At 51.5% G+C, this 15,855-nt stretch overlaps 1 long non-coding RNA gene across 2 annotated transcripts in view; it reads right to left on the reverse strand.

Annotated features, from left to right (window-relative positions):
• Nucleotides 1-1,137: 1,137 nt before the first annotated feature.
• The window catches only part of LOC125944946 (uncharacterized), a 28,232-nt gene continuing 13,514 nt past the window's right edge, over nt 1,138-15,855 (reverse strand). For both annotated transcript variants that reach the window (XR_007466641.1, XR_007466640.1), the window contains exons 2-3: nt 3,604-3,700; nt 1,138-1,227 (exon numbers count right to left, since the gene is read on the reverse strand). This is a non-coding gene — a long non-coding RNA (uncharacterized LOC125944946). The remainder of the gene's footprint in view (nt 1,228-3,603; nt 3,701-15,855) is intronic.

Genomic DNA, 15,855 nt, shown 5'->3' on the forward strand with positions numbered 1-15,855 from the left:
GTGGCAACCGTGACGTACGTTGTGGTTGGAGTTGCAGTAATAGCAGCCGACGAGTTGTCGTCACCGGGAGCCATGGCGGAAAGCTGGACCGTGCGGCCGCTGCGGAGCTCCGTGGTGAGGAGGGGGAACGGCACGCTCCACCAAAAATGTTACGCGAACGAAGAAAAAGTACAGGAGACTATTTACAAGTATATTTACAAAAGATAGCTGCAGCGCTGGCCAGATCAGCCGATAGCTCGATAGCCCAGAGCAGTTCGTCTTCTTCGTCTAGGCGCCCGCGCGCCTCGTTCAAACAATAAATACCACACGCGTGTAGCAGTATTATGTCGCATTTGTTCATTAGCAGTGACAAGGTCTCTTAAGAAATACAGAGACGGCGATTTCAGGATGTCGTGATAATCTTTCCATTTCGGTTCGAACTATTGCTGTCCCAACCTTCCAATATATAATTCAAGAAAGGCATTTCCTTCAAACTTTATGCCAGCTTCACATGCAGGTGGTCCAGCCGCAGTCGGGCCACCGCGTCCGCGACCTACACCTGTTTTTCCGCCGCCTGGAATGGGTGGTCCCGGTATGCAAGAAGAGATGCTTCATTGTCACGCAGAGTGGATGAGCAATCAGCATAAACTTTCTGTGTTGATCATACTAGTAACATTGACATTTTAGCACCGCCATTTTTAACTCATTCATGCGACGCTATTTACACAGTACAGAGTCTTATGTCGCATTTGGTCATTAGCAGTGAAGAGGTCTCCTAAGAAATACAGAGACGGCGATTTCAGGGTGTCGTGATAAGTTTTTCATTTCAGTTCGAACTATCGCTGTCCCAACCTTCCAATATATTATTCAACAAAGGCATTAGGTTCAAACTTTATGCCAGCTTCACATGCAGGTGGTCCAGCCGCAGTCGGGCCACCGCGTCCGCGACCTACACCTGTTCTTCTGCCGCCTGGAATGGGTGGTCCCGGTATGCAAGAAGAGATGCTTCATTGTCACGCAGAGTGGATGAGCAATCAGCATAAACTTTCTGTGTTGATCATACTAGTAACATTGACATTTTAGCACCGCCATTTTTAACTCATTCATGCGACGCTATTTACACAGTACAGAGTCTTATGTCGCATTTGGTCATTAGCAGTGAAGAGGTCTCCTAAGAAATACAGAGACGGCGATTTCAGGGTGTCGTGATAAATTTTCCATTTCAGTTCGAACTATCGCTGTCCCAACCTTCCAATATATTATTCAACAAAGGCATTAGTTTCAAACTTTATGCGAGCTTCACATGCAGGTGGTCCAGCCGCAGTCGGTCCACCGCGTCCAGGACCTCCACCTGTTCTTCCGCCGCCTGGAATGAGTGGTTCCGGTATGCAAGATGCGATGCCTCATTCTCACGCAAACCAGATGCGCCTTCAACATAAACTTTCTGTGTTGATCATACTAGTAACATTGACATTTGAGCACCGCCATTTTTAACTGATTCATGTGAAGCTATTTACACAGTACAGAGTATTATGTCGCATTTGTTCATTAGCAGTGAAGAGGTCTCTTAAGAAATACAGAGACGGCGATTTCAGGGTGTCTTGATAAACTGTCCATTTCAGTTCGAACTATCGCTGTCCCAACCTTCCAATATATTATTTAACAAAGACATTAGGTTCAAACTTTATGCCAGCTTCACATGCAGGTGGTCCAGCCGCAGTCGGGCCACCGCGTCCAGGACCTGCACCTGTTCTTCCGCCGCCTGGAATGGGTAGTCCCGGTATGCTAGATGAGATGCTTCATTGTCACGCAGAACGGATGTGCAATCAGCATAAACTTTCTGTGTTGATCATACTAGTAACATTGACATTTGAGCACCACCATTTTTAACGGATTCATGTGACGCTATTTACGCGGTACAGCATATTATGTCACATTTCTTCATTAGCAGTGAAGACGTATCCTAAGGAATACAAAGACGGTGCTTTTCAGGATGTCGTGATAATCTTTCCATTTCAGTTCGAACTATCCCTGTCCTAACCTTCCAATATATAATTCAACAAAGGCATTAGGTTCAAACTTTATGCGAGCTTCACATGCAGGGGGTTCAGCCGCAGTCGGGCCCCCGCGTCCAGGACCTCCACCTGTTCTTCCGCCGCCTGGAATGGGTGGTTCCGGTATGCAAGATGAGATGCTTCATTCTCACGCAAACCAGATGAGTCTTTAACATAAACTTTCTGTGTTGAACATACTAGTAACATTGACATTTGAGCACCGCCATATTTAACTGATTCATGTGAAGCTATTTACACAGTACCGAGTATTATGTCGGATTTGTTCATTAGCAGTGAAGAGGTCTCGTAAGAAATACAGAGACGGCGATTTCAGGGTGTCTTGATAAACTGTCCATTTCAGTTCGAACTATCGATGTCCCAACCTTCCAATATATTATTTAACAAAGCCATTAGGTTCAAACTTTATGCCAGCTTCACATGCAGGTGGTCCAGCAGCAGTCGGGCCACCGCGTCCAGGACCTCCACCTGTTCTTCCGCCGCCTGGAATGGGTGGTCCCGGTATGCAAGATGAGATGCTTCATTGTCACGCAGAACGGATGTGCAATCAGCATAAACTTTCTGTGTTGATCATACTAGTAACATTGACATTTCAGCACCGCCATTTTTAACTGATTCATGTGAAGCTATTTACACAGTACAGAGTATTATGTCGCATTTGTTCATTAGCAGTGAAGAGGTCTCTTAAGAAATACAGACGGCGATTTCAGGGTGTCTTGATAAACTTTCCATTTCCGTTGGAACTATCACTGTCCCAACATTCCAATATAATATTTAACAAAGGCATTAGGTTCAAACTTTATGCCAGCTTCACATGCAGGTGGTCCAGCCGCAGTTGAGCCACCGCGTCCAGGACCTCCACCTGTTCTTCCGCCGCCTGGAATGGGTGGTCCCGGTATGCAAGATGAGATGCTTCATTGTCACGCAGAACGGATGTGCAATCAGCATAAACTTTCTGTGTTGATCATACTAGTAACATTGACATTTGAGCACCACCATTTTTAACTGATTCATGTGACGCTATTTACGTGGTACAGCATATTATGTCACATTTCTTCATCAGCAGTGAAGACGTCTCCTAAGGAATACAAAAACGGTGCTTTTCAGGATGTCGTGATAATCTTTCCATTTCAGTTCGAACTATCCCTGTCCTAACCTTCCAATATATAATTCAACAAAGGCATTAGGTTCAAACTTTATGCGAGCTTCACATGCAGGTGGTCCAGCCGCAGTCGGGCCACCGCGTCCAGGACCTCCACCTGTTCTTCCGCCGCCTGGAATGGGTGGTTCCGGTATGCAAGATGAGATGCTTCATTCTCACGCAAACCAGATGAGCCTTCAACGTAAACTTTCTGTGTTGATCATACTAGTAACATTGACATTTGAGCACCGCCATATTTAACTGATTCATGCGAAGCTATTTACACAGTACCGAGTATTATGTCGGATTTGTTCATTAGCAGTGAAGAGGTCTCTTAAGAAATACAGAGACGGCGATTCCAGGGTGTCTTCATAAACTGTCCATTTCAGTTCGAACTATCGCTGTCTCAACCTTCCAATATATTATTTAACAAAGGCATTAGGTTCAAACTTTATGCCAGCTTCACATGCAGGTGGTCCAGCCGCAGTCGGGCCACCGCGTCCAGGACCTCCACCTGTTCTTCCGCCGTCTGGAATGGGTGGTCCCGGTATGCAAGATGACATGCTTCATTGTCACGCAGAACGGATGTGCAATCAGCATAAACTTTCTGTGTTATCATACTAGTGTAGTGAAGAAGAAGAACAGGGAGCAAGCAGTAGTGGGGCGCTCTCATAGATGTAGGGCGCGAGCGCAGATCACGGGCTCTTGGCGTTGAGACCGTTGCTTTCTGGCGACTGAACTGGTTTTTCGCCTGCCGCTTGCCGTCATTAAATCACCTTATCAAAGTGGTGGAGGCGCTGGGTACCCCCTTCAAACCTGGAATTCCGAAGCCGGGCGTTGCCCACCACTGCTTCGACAATGCCTGATGACGCCACCCAGCAAGACGCGGCCCAAGCTCCATCGGTCATCGTGTCAAGCGCGCTGCGTCAGCGCGATCCCGCTTTCTTTAGCGGCACCGATGACTATGACGTAGAGGATTGGCTAATGTCGTTTGAAAGGGTGAGCGCGCACTGCAAGTGGGACGACGCTACAAAACTACGCAGCGTCCTGTTCTACCTAACACACGTCGCAAACCTCTGGTTTCGTAACCATGAGTCAGACTTCGCCAATTGGACGGCTTTCAAGACGAGCTTCGCGGAAGTGTTCGGTCGCCCCGCAGTGCGCAAGCTTCGCGCTGAACAGCGTCTACGCGGACGTGCGCAGCAGCAGGGCGAGAACTTCACGAGCTATATTGAAGACGTCATTGACTTGTGCAAGCGCATGAATCCTATGATTGAGCAAGACAGGATAAAGCACATCATGAAAGGCATAGACGACGACGCCTTTCAGATGTTGCTGGCCAAGGACCCACGCACCGTGTCTGAACTCGTGACCTTGTGCCAGAACTTCGACGAACTACGTAAGCAGCGCGTCCTAGCTCGGCGGCAGACGTCAACAGACGATTCCCTCGCTGCGTTGACCATCGGCGGCGACCACACGGCGCTCCTGTCACAGATTAAGGAGCTTGTGCGTGAGGAAGTTGCTCGACAGCTTTCATTTTTTCCGACCACGCAAGTGCCTACGCCTAGGCTGACTCCAACCATCCGACAGGTGATACAGGAGCAGGTCACCGAGGCTTTGCCGTCGGCCTTTCAGCCGACTGGTGTCACCGCGCCGCTATCATTTGTGGTGCCGTCTGCTGCTCCTCCGGCTCCTGTTGCTGCGCCTCTGACGTATGCGGATGCCGTCATGAAGCCACGTCCTCAACCAGTACTATCCCCTCAACCACCAATTCGACCACCAGCGACGGTGCTTTTCGGGGCGCAGCCACAGTACGCAAATCCTTGGCGCACTGCAGACAACCGCCCGATCTGCTATGCTTGCGGAATTCCGGGTCATGTTGCGCGATTGTGTCATCGACGCTTCGCGGCGACCACGAGTACGCCGAGATATCCAGACTACTCCTTCCGACCTCCCTATCGCACGCAGCCAGAACGAGAGCCTGAAACAAGCGCCCGTGATCACCAGCCCACTTCCGATGCCCAACCATTTGCTGCTCGTCGGTCCCCCTCACCGCGCCACCGTTCTCTTTCGCCTATGCGTCGTCGGTACAATACTGGTGAGGCGGAAAACTGACTACCGCAGCTTCTGAGGCACGAGCTGCGCCGTCGTCAACCTGTCTGAGTCCTCGATTGTCCCCCGCCAATGTTATTGAAGTGTTTGTTGACGGTGTACGAACTCTTGCGCTTGTGGACACCGGCGCCGCTATTTCTGTATTGAGCCATACGTTTTGCCGTTCTATCCGTAAAGTGACGACGCCACCTTCAGGATTTTCTCTCCGTACTGCGAGCGCACAATATATTCAACCCGTTGCAGCATGTACGGCCAGGGTGCTCATACAAGACGTGATCTACAGCGTTGAGTTCCTTGTGCTGGCCTCGTGTTCCCATGACCTGATCCTCGGGTGGGATTTTTTGTCCCGTAACCACGCTGTTATCGACTGCGCTCGTGCTCAGGTAGAGTTCGCTGTGTTTCCCGAGACGCCTTCCACCCATGTGGCCGGTCCTGGGGATAGAAAGCTTGTCGTCACCGCCGATATTGACCTGCCACCTCAGAGTGCCGTCATTGTTCCCGTTTCCTGTGCCGCCCTTTCTGACGCCACCGTTCTGTTCACGCCATCTGACTTGTTTCGTCGCCGCCACAATACGTCACTACCTTTTGCCATCCTCGCGCTTCATCAGGACAATACCGGACTACTTGTTTGCAACCCCAATTCAGGCCCTCTGACTTTATACCGAAATGAAACGCTTGGCCACGTTCAGCCTGTAGACGCTGCTGTTATCGTACCCCTTGACCCCTCTGTGCCTGAGACTCAGCATCCGCTGAACGCCCTGACCCCTCACCTTGCGTCCGACCCCGTGCTCTCGGAATCTTTTCACCGTTCCATCGACAGCGACCTTGATCCGGCTGCACGGACGCAGCTTCTTGCCCTTCTACTCGAGTTCCGCTCTTCGTTTGACTTACCGCAAGCGTCCCTAGGCCGAACTAATGCGGTTGTTCACACGATTGACACTGGGCCTCACGCTCCTTTGCGACAGCGCCCCTACCGTGTGTCACCTGCAGAACGTCGTGTCATTACGGAGCAGGTTGACGACATGCTTCAGCGCGGAGTCATTACGCCTTCTTGCAGCCCCTGGTCCTCTCCTGTTGTACTGGTCAAAAAGAAAGATGGCTCGATTAGATTCTGTGTGGACTATCGTCGAATCAACAAGATTACTCGCAAAGACGTCTATCCTCTTCCTCGAATAGACGACGCCCTCGATTGCCTTCAAGGTGCCGAATTTTTTTCTTCCCTCGACTTGCGATCGGGATATTGGCAGGTCCCTATGGCGGCGTGTGATCGTCCGAAGACGGCGTTCGTCACACCGGATGGCCTGTATGAATTTACCGTGATGCCTTTCGGACTTTGTAATGCCCCCGCAACATTCGAACGGATGATGGACGGCATTTTACGCGGTCTGAAATGGAAGATATGTCTGTGCTATCTGGATGACGTCGTCGTGTTCTCTCCCGATTTCGCTACACATCTCTCTCGTTTACGCACAATTCTCCGCTGCCTTACAAACGCACGCCTTCAACTCAACCTGAAGAAATGTCACTTTGGTGCTCGCCGGCTAACCATCCTCGGCCACGTCGTCTCCAAAGATGGCATTCTCCCTGACCCGGACAAACTACGTGCTGTTGCCGAGTTTCCCAAGCCTTCTACCCTCAAAGAACTTCGAAGCTTTGTCGGCTTGGCCTCCTATTTTCGTCGCTTCGTCCGAAATTTCGCCTCCATCATCGCACCGCTTACGAAGCTCCTCGCCGGCCCCAGCGACCTTTCCCACTGGACAACGGCCTGCGACGACGCATTTGCGACACTGCGCCGCCTACTTACTTCGCCCCCCGTGCTACGCCATTATGACCCTGCTGCGCCAACCGAAATACATACTGACGCCAGTGGTATCGGTCTTGGTGCAGTTCTCGTGCAACGCAAGCCCGGCTTCCCTGAGTATGTTGTGGCCTATGCAAGCCGCGCCCGCACCAAGGCGGAGGCGAATTATTCGGTCACCGAAGAAGAGTGCCTCGCGATTGTATGGGCGTTAGGAAAATTCCGCCCCTATTTGTACGGCAGGCCTTTCGACGTTGTAACCGACCATCATGCCCTCTGCTGGCTGGCTTCCCTCAAAGATCCCTCTGGTCGTCTTGGTCGATGGGCTCTTCGTATTCAAGAATTCGACATTCGCGTCGTTTACCGATCCGGGCGCAAGCATTCTGACGCGGATGCGCTCTCTCGTTCACCCGTCAAATCCGAAGCAGGACCTCCTTCAGCGGTAGACTTTTCCCTGGACGCTCTGACCATCACCGACATGCCTTCGGAACAGCGCAAGGACCCATGGATCGCGTCCCTCTTGAAATTTCTCTGCGCCTCTTCACCCGCTAGCCAGCCCCGTGCCCTTCGTCGACAAGCCAAGCATTTCGCAATACGCGATTCACTTTTGTACCGCCGCAACTACCTGGAGGACGGACGTAAATGGCTGCTGGTCATACCCAAGCACTTGCGAGCCGATGTGTGTGCATACTTCCATGCTGATCCGCAACATGTCCATGCTGGCGGGCTGAAGACGTATCAACGGCTCCGCCAATGCTACTACTGGCGTGGGATGTACACATTTGTCCGTAAGTATATACGGTCTTGTTCCGCATGTCAACAACGAAAGACGTTTAACCATACACCCGGTCAGCTGCAGCCTTTACCATGTCCTGCCCGCCCTTTTGAATGCATTGGAATCGACCTTTATGGACCACTTCCGTGCTCTGTTGCTGGCAATCGCTGGATAATTGTCGCGGTGGACCATCTGACGCGATACGCAGAAACCGCTCCACTCCCAGCGGCTGGTGCTCGTGACGTCGCTTCCTTCATATTGCGCCATTTCATACTCCGTCATGGAGCCCCACGGGAACTGCTGAGCGACAGAGGCCGTGTGTTTTTGTCCAACGTGATACAAGAGCGGCTCCGCTCTTGTCGTATTCTTCATCGCACATCAACTGCTTACCATCCTCAAACGAATGGGCTCACGGAACGTTTCAACCGCACGCTCGGTGACATGCTGTCGATGTACATTGATTCTGATCATTCCAATTGGGACGTCGTTCTCCCCTTCGTGACTCATGCGTATAACACCGCGACACAGTCTACGACGGGCTTTTCACCATTCTTTCTTTTATATGGCCGTGAACCATCCTCCACGCTTGAGACAATTTTACCGTACCGCCCGGACGCCTCCGAATTCAGTGCAATTTCTGACGTCGCCCAGCATGCCGAGGAGTGTCGTCAGCTGGCCCGCTCGTTCACGTCCGACAGCCAAGCCCTCCAAAAGATCGCCGCGACACCGATGAGCATGTGCTGAGTTTTGCCGTTGGATCCCTCGTCTGGCTCCGCATACCTTTCAACTCTCCTGGCCTCACCCCCAAGTTTGCTGCCAAGTACCACGGGCCATACCGCGTCATCGAGCGCAGGTCTCCCGTCACTTATGTCATTGAGCCGGACAACCCCTCCTCGGACAAGCGCCGTCTCGGTCGCGACACGGTCCACGTCAGCCGCCTCAAGCCGCATCACGACCCTCTCATCCTTGCGTCCCCTTGAGTCGCCAGGATGGCTCCCCTTCGCCGCCGGGGTTATTGTAGTGAAGAAGAAGAACAGGGAGCGGGAGTAGTGGGGCGCTCTCATAGATGTAGGGCGCGAGCGCAGATCACGGGCTCTTGGCGTTGAGACCGTTGCTCTCTGGCGACTGAACTGGTTTTTCGCCTGCCGCTTGCCGTCAGTAAATCTCCTTATCACTAGTAACATTGGCATTTTAGCACCGCCATTTTTAACTGATTCATGTGAAGCTATTTACACAGTACAGAGTATTATGTCGCATTTGTTCATTAGCTGTGAAGAGGTCTCTTAAGAAATACAGAGAAGGCGATTTCAGGGTGTCGTGATTAACTTTCCATTTCAGTTCGAACTATCGCTGTCCCAACGTTCCAATATATTATTCAACAAAGGCATTAGGTTCAAACTTTATGCGAGCTTCACATGCAGGTGGTCCAGCCGCAGTCGGGCGACCGCGTCCAGGACCTCCACCTGTTCTTCCGCCGCCTGGAATGAGTGGTTCCGGTATGCAAGATGCGATGCTTCATTCTCACGCAAACCAGATCCGTCTTCAACATAAACTTTCTGTGTTGATCATACTAGTAACATTGACATTTGAGCACCGCCATTTTTAACTGATTCACTTGAAGCTATTTACACAGTACAGAGTATTATGTCGCATTTGTTCATTAGCTGTGAAGAGGTCTCTTAAGAAATACAGAGACGGCGATTTCAGGGTGTCGTGATTAACTTTCCATTTCAGTTCGAACTATCGCTGTCCCAACCTTCCAATATATTATTCAACAAAGGCATTAGGTTCAAACTTTATGCGAGCTTCACATGCAGGTGGTCCAGCCACAGTCGGGCGACCGCGTCCAGGACCTCCACCTGTTCTTCCGCCGCCTGGAATGAGTGGTTCCGGTATGCAAGATGCGATGCTTCATTCTCACGCAAACCAGATCCGCCTTCAACATAAACTTTCTGTGTTGATCATACTAGTAACATTGACATTAGAGCGCCGCCATTTTTAACTGATTCATGTGAAGCTATTTACACAGTATCGAGTATTATGTCGGATTTGTTCATTAGCATTGAAGAGGTCTCTTAAGAAATGCAGAGACGGCGATTTCAGGGTGTCTTGATAAACGGTCCATTTCAGTTCGAACTATCGCTGTCCCAACCTTCCAATATATTATTTAATAAAGGCATTAGGTTCAAACTTTATGCCAGCTTCACATGCAGGTGGTCCAGCCGCAGTCGGGCGACCGCGTCCAGGACCTCCACCTGTTCTTCCGCCGCCTGGAATGAGTGGTTCCGGTATGCAAGATGCGATGCTTCATTCTCACGCAAACGACATCCGCCTTCAACATAAACTTTCTGTGTTGAACATACTAGTAACATTGACATTTGAGCACCGCATTTTTAACTGATTCATGTGAAGCTATTTACACAGTACCGAGTATTATGTCGGATTTGTTCATTAGCAGTGAAGAGGTCTCGTAAGAAATACAGAGACGGCGATTTCAGGGTGTCTTGATAAACTGTCCATTTCAGTTCGAACTATCGATGTCCCAACCTTCCAATATATTATTTAACAAAGCCATTAGGTTCAAACTTTATGCCAGCTTCACATGCAGGTGGTCCAGCAGCAGTCGGGCCACCGCGTCCAGGACCTCCACCTGTTCTTCCGCCGCCTGGAATGGGTGGTCCCGGTATGCAAGATGAGATGCTTCATTGTCACGCAGAACGGATGTGCAATCAGCATAAACTTTCTGTGTTGATCATACTAGTAACATTGACATTTCAGCACCGCCATTTTTAACTGATTCATGTGAAGCTATTTACACAGTACAGAGTATTATGTCGCATTTGTTCATTAGCAGTGAAGAGGTCTCTTAAGAAATACAGACGGCGATTTCAGGGTGTCTTGATAAACTTTCCATTTCAGTTGGAACTATCGCTGTCCCAACATTCCAATATAATATTTAACAAAGGCATTAGGTTCAAACTTTATGCCAGCTTCACATGCAGGTGGTCCAGCCGCAGTTGAGCCACCGCGTCCAGGACCTCCACCTGTTCTTCCGCCGCCTGGAATGGGTGGTCCCGGTATGCAAGATGAGATGCTTCATTGTCACGCAGAACGGATGTGCAATCAGCATAAACTTTCTCTGTTGATCATACTAGTAACATTGACATTTGAGCACCACCATTTTTAACTGATTCATGTGACGCTATTTACGTGGTACAGCATATTATGTCACATTTCTTCATTAGCAGTGAAGACGTCTCCTAAGGAATACAAAAACGGTGCTTTTCAGGATGTCGTGATAATCTTTCCATTTCAGTTCGAACTATCCCTGTCCTAACCTTCCAATATATAATTCAACAAAGGCATTAGGTTCAAACTTTATGCGAGCTTCACATGCAGGTGGTCCAGCCGCAGTCGGGCCACCGAGTCCAGGACCTCCACCTGTTCTTCCGCCGCCTGGAATGGGTGGTTCCGGTATGCAAGATGAGATGCTTCATTCTCACGCAAACCAGATGAGCCTTCAACGTAAACTTTCTGTGTTGATCATACTAGTAACATTGACATTTGAGCACCGCCATATTTAACTGATTCATGCGAAGCTATTTACACAGTACCGAGTGTTATGTCGGATTTGTTCATTAGCAGTGAAGAGGTCTCTTAAGAAATACAGAGACGGCGATTCCAGGGTGTCTTCATAAACTGTCCATTTCAGTTCGAACTATCGCTGTCCCAACCTTCCCATATATTATTTAACAAAGGCATTAGGTTCAAACTTTATGCCAGCTTCACATGCAGGTGGTCCAGCCGCAGTCGGGCCACCGCGTCCAGGACCTCCACCTGTTCTTTCGCCGTCTGGAATGGGTGGTCCCGGTATGCAAGATGACATGCTTCATTGTCACGCAGAACGGATGTGCAATCAGCATAAACTTTCTGTGTTATCATACTAGTGTAGTGAAGAAGAAGAACAGGGAGCAAGCAGTAGTGGGGCGCTCTCATAGATGTAGGGCGCGAGCGCAGATCACGGGCTCTTGGCGTTGAGACCGTTGCTTTCTGGCGACTGAACTGGTTTTTCGCCTGCCGCTTGCCGTCAGTAAATCTCCTTATCAAAGTGGTGGAGGCGCTGGGTACCCCCTTCAAACCTGGAATTCCGAAGCCGGGCGTTGCCCACCACTGCTTCGACAATGCCTGATGACGCCACCCAGCAAGACGCGGCCCAAGCTCCATCGGTCATCGTGTCAAGCGCGCTGCGTCAGCGCGATCCCGCTTTCTTTAGCGGCACCGATGACTATGACGTAGAGGATTGGCTAACGTCGTTTGAAAGGGTGAACGCGCACTGCAAGTGGGACGACGCTACAAAACTACGCAGCGTCCTGTTCTACCTAACACACGTCGCAAACCTCTGGTTTCGTAACCATGAGTCAGACTTCGCCAATTGGACGGCTTTCAAGACGAGCTTCGCGGAAGTGTTCGGTCGCCCCGCAGTGCGCAAGCTTCGCGCTGAACAGCGTCTACGCGGACGTGCGCAGCAGCAGGGCGAGAACTTCACGAGCTATATTGAAGACGTCATTGACTTGTGCAAGCGCATGAATCCTATGATTGAGCAAGACAGGATAAAGCACATCATGAAAGGCATAGACGACGACGCCTTTCAGATGTTGCTGGCCAAGGACCCACGCACCGTGTCTGAACTCGTGACCTTGTGCCAGAACTTCGACGAACTACGTAAGCAGCGCGTCCTAGCTCGGCGGCAGACGTCAACAGACGATTCCCTCGCTGCGTTGACCATCGGCGGCGACCACACGGCGCTCCTGTCACAGATTAAGGAGCTTGTGCGTGAGGAAGTTGCTCGACAGCTTTCATTTTTTCCGACCACGCAAGTGCCTACGCCTAGGCTGACTCCAACCATCCGACAGGTGATACAGGAGCAGGTCACCGAGGCTTTGCCGTCGGCCTTTCAGCCGACTGGTGTCACCGCGCCGCTATCATTTGTGGTGCCGTCTGCTGCTCCTCCGGCTCCTGTTGCTGCGCCTCTGACGTATGCGGATGCCGTCATGAAGCCACGTCCTCAACCAGTACTATCCCCTCAACCACCAATTCGACCACCAGCGACGGTGCTTTTCGGGGCGCAGCCACAGTACGCAAATCCTTGGCGCACTGCAGACAACCGCCCGATCTGCTATGCTTGCGGAATTCCGGGTCATGTTGCGCGATTGTGTCATCGACGCTTCGCGGCGACCACGAGTACGCCGAGATATCCAGACTACTCCTTCCGACCTCCCTATCGCACGCAGCCAGAACGAGAGCCTGAAACAAGCGCCCGTGATCACCAGCCCACTTCCGATGCCCAACCATTTGCTGCTCGTCGGTCCCCCTCACCGCGCCACCGTTCTCTTTCGCCTATGCGTCGTCGGTACAATACTGGTGAGGCGGAAAACTGACTACCGCAGCTTCTGAGGCACGAGCTGCGCCGTCGTCAACCTGTCTGAGTCCTCGATTGTCCCCCGCCAATGTTATTGAAGTGTTTGTTGACGGTGTACGAACTCTTGCGCTTGTGGACACCGGCGCCGCTATTTCTGTATTGAGCCATACGTTTTGCCGTTCTATCCGTAAAGTGACGACGCCACCTTCAGGATTTTCTCTCCGTACTGCGAGCGCACAATATATTCAACCCGTTGCAGCATGTACGGCCAGGGTGCTCATACAAGACGTGATCTACAGCGTTGAGTTCCTTGTGCTGGCCTCGTGTTCCCATGACCTGATCCTCGGGTGGGATTTTTTGTCCCGTAACCACGCTGTTATCGACTGCGCTCGTGCTCAGGTAGAGTTCGCTGTGTTTCCCGAGACGCCTTCCACCCATGTGGCCGGTCCTGGGGATAGAAAGCTTGTCGTCACCGCCGATATTGACCTGCCACCTCAGAGTGCCGTCATTGTTCCCGTTTCCTGTGCCGCCCTTTCTGACGCCACCGTTCTGTTCACGCCATCTGACTTGTTTCGTCGCCGCCACAATACGTCACTACCTTTTGCCATCCTCGCGCTTCATCAGGACAATACCGGACTACTTGTTTGCAACCCCAATTCAGGCCCTCTGACTTTATACCGAAATGAAACGCTTGGCCACGTTCAGCCTGTAGACGCTGCTGTTATCGTACCCCTTGACCCCTCTGTGCCTGAGACTCAGCATCCGCTGAACGCCCTGACCCCTCACCTTGCGTCCGACGCCGTGCTCTCGGAATCTTTTCACCGTTCCATCGACAGCGACCTCGATCCGGCTGCACGGACGCAGCTTCTTGCCCTTCTACTCGAGTTCCGCTCTTCGTTTGACTTACCGTAAGCGTCCCTAGGCCGAACTAATGCGGTTGTTCACACGATTGACACTGGGCCTCACGCTCCTTTGCGACAGCGCCCCTACCGTGTGTCACCTGCAGAACGTCGTGTCATTACGGAGCAGGTTGACGACATGCTTCAGCGCGGAGTCATTACGCCTTCTTGCAGCCCCTGGTCCTCTCCTGTTGTACTGGTCAAAAAGAAAGATGGCTCGATTAGATTCTGTGTGGACTATCGTCGAATCAACAAGATTACTCGCAAAGACGTCTATCCTCTTCCTCGAATAGACGACGCCCTCGATTGCCTTCAAGGTGCCGAATTTTTTTCTTCCCTCGACTTGCGATCGGGATATTGGCAGGTCCCTATGGCGGTGTGTGATCGTCCGAAGACGGCGTTCGTCACACCGGATGGCCTGTATGAATTTACCGTGATGCCTTTCGGACTTTGTAATGCCCCCGCAACATTCGAACGGATGATGGACGGCATTTTACGCGGTCTGAAATGGAAGATATGTCTGTGCTATCTGGATGACGTCGTCGTGTTCTCTCCCGATTTCGCTACACATCTCTCTCGTTTACGCACAATTCTCCGCTGCCTTACAAACGCACGCCTTCAACTCAACCTGAAGAAATGTCACTTTGGTGCTCGCCGGCTAACCATCCTCGGCCACGTCGTCTCCAAAGATGGCATTCTCCCTGACCCGGACAAACTACGTGCTGTTGCCGAGTTTCCCAAGCCTTCTACCCTCAAAGAACTTCGAAGCTTTGTCGGCTTGGCCTCCTATTTTCGTCGCTTCGTCCGAAATTTCGCCTCCATCATCGCACCGCTTACGAAGCTCCTCGCCGGCCCCAGCGACCTTTCCCACTGGACAACGGCCTGCGACGACGCATTTGCGACACTGCGCCGCCTACTTACTTCGCCCCCCGTGCTACGCCATTATGACCCTGCTGCGCCAACCGAAATACATACTGACGCCAGTGGTATCGGTCTTGGTGCAGTTCTCGTGCAACGCAAGCCCGGCTTCCCTGAGTATGTTGTGGCCTATGCAAGCCGCGCCCGCACCAAGGCGGAGGCGAATTATTCGGTCACCGAAGAAGAGTGCCTCGCGATTGTATGGGCGTTAGGAAAATTCCGCCCCTATTTGTACGGCAGGCCTTTCGACGTTGTAACCGACCATCATGCCCTCTGCTGGCTGGCTTCCCTCAAAGATCCCTCTGGTCGTCTTGGTCGATGGGCTCTTCGTATTCAAGAATTCGACATTCGCGTCGTTTACCGATCCGGGCGCAAGCATTCTGACGCGGATGCGCTCTCTCGTTCACCCGTCAAATCCGAAGCAGGACCTCCTTCAGCGGTAGACTTTTCCCTGGACGCTCTGACCATCACCGACATGCCTTCGGAACAGCGCAAGGACCCATGGATCGCGTCCCTCTTGAAATTTCTCTGCGCCTCTTCACCCGCTAGCCAACCCCGTGCCCTTCGTCGACAAGCCAAGCATTTCGCAATACGCGATTCACTTTTGTACCGCCGCAACTACCTGGAGGACGGACGTAAATGGCTGCTGGTCATACCCAAGCACTTGCGAGCCGATGTGTGTGCATACTTCCATGCTGATCCGCAACATGTCCATGCTGGCGGGCTGAAGACGTATCAACGG

The sequence above is a fragment of the Dermacentor silvarum genome, chromosome 4 (assembly GCF_013339745.2).
Source record: "Dermacentor silvarum isolate Dsil-2018 chromosome 4, BIME_Dsil_1.4, whole genome shotgun sequence".
NCBI classification, from domain to species: Eukaryota; Metazoa; Arthropoda; class Arachnida; order Ixodida; family Ixodidae; genus Dermacentor; species Dermacentor silvarum.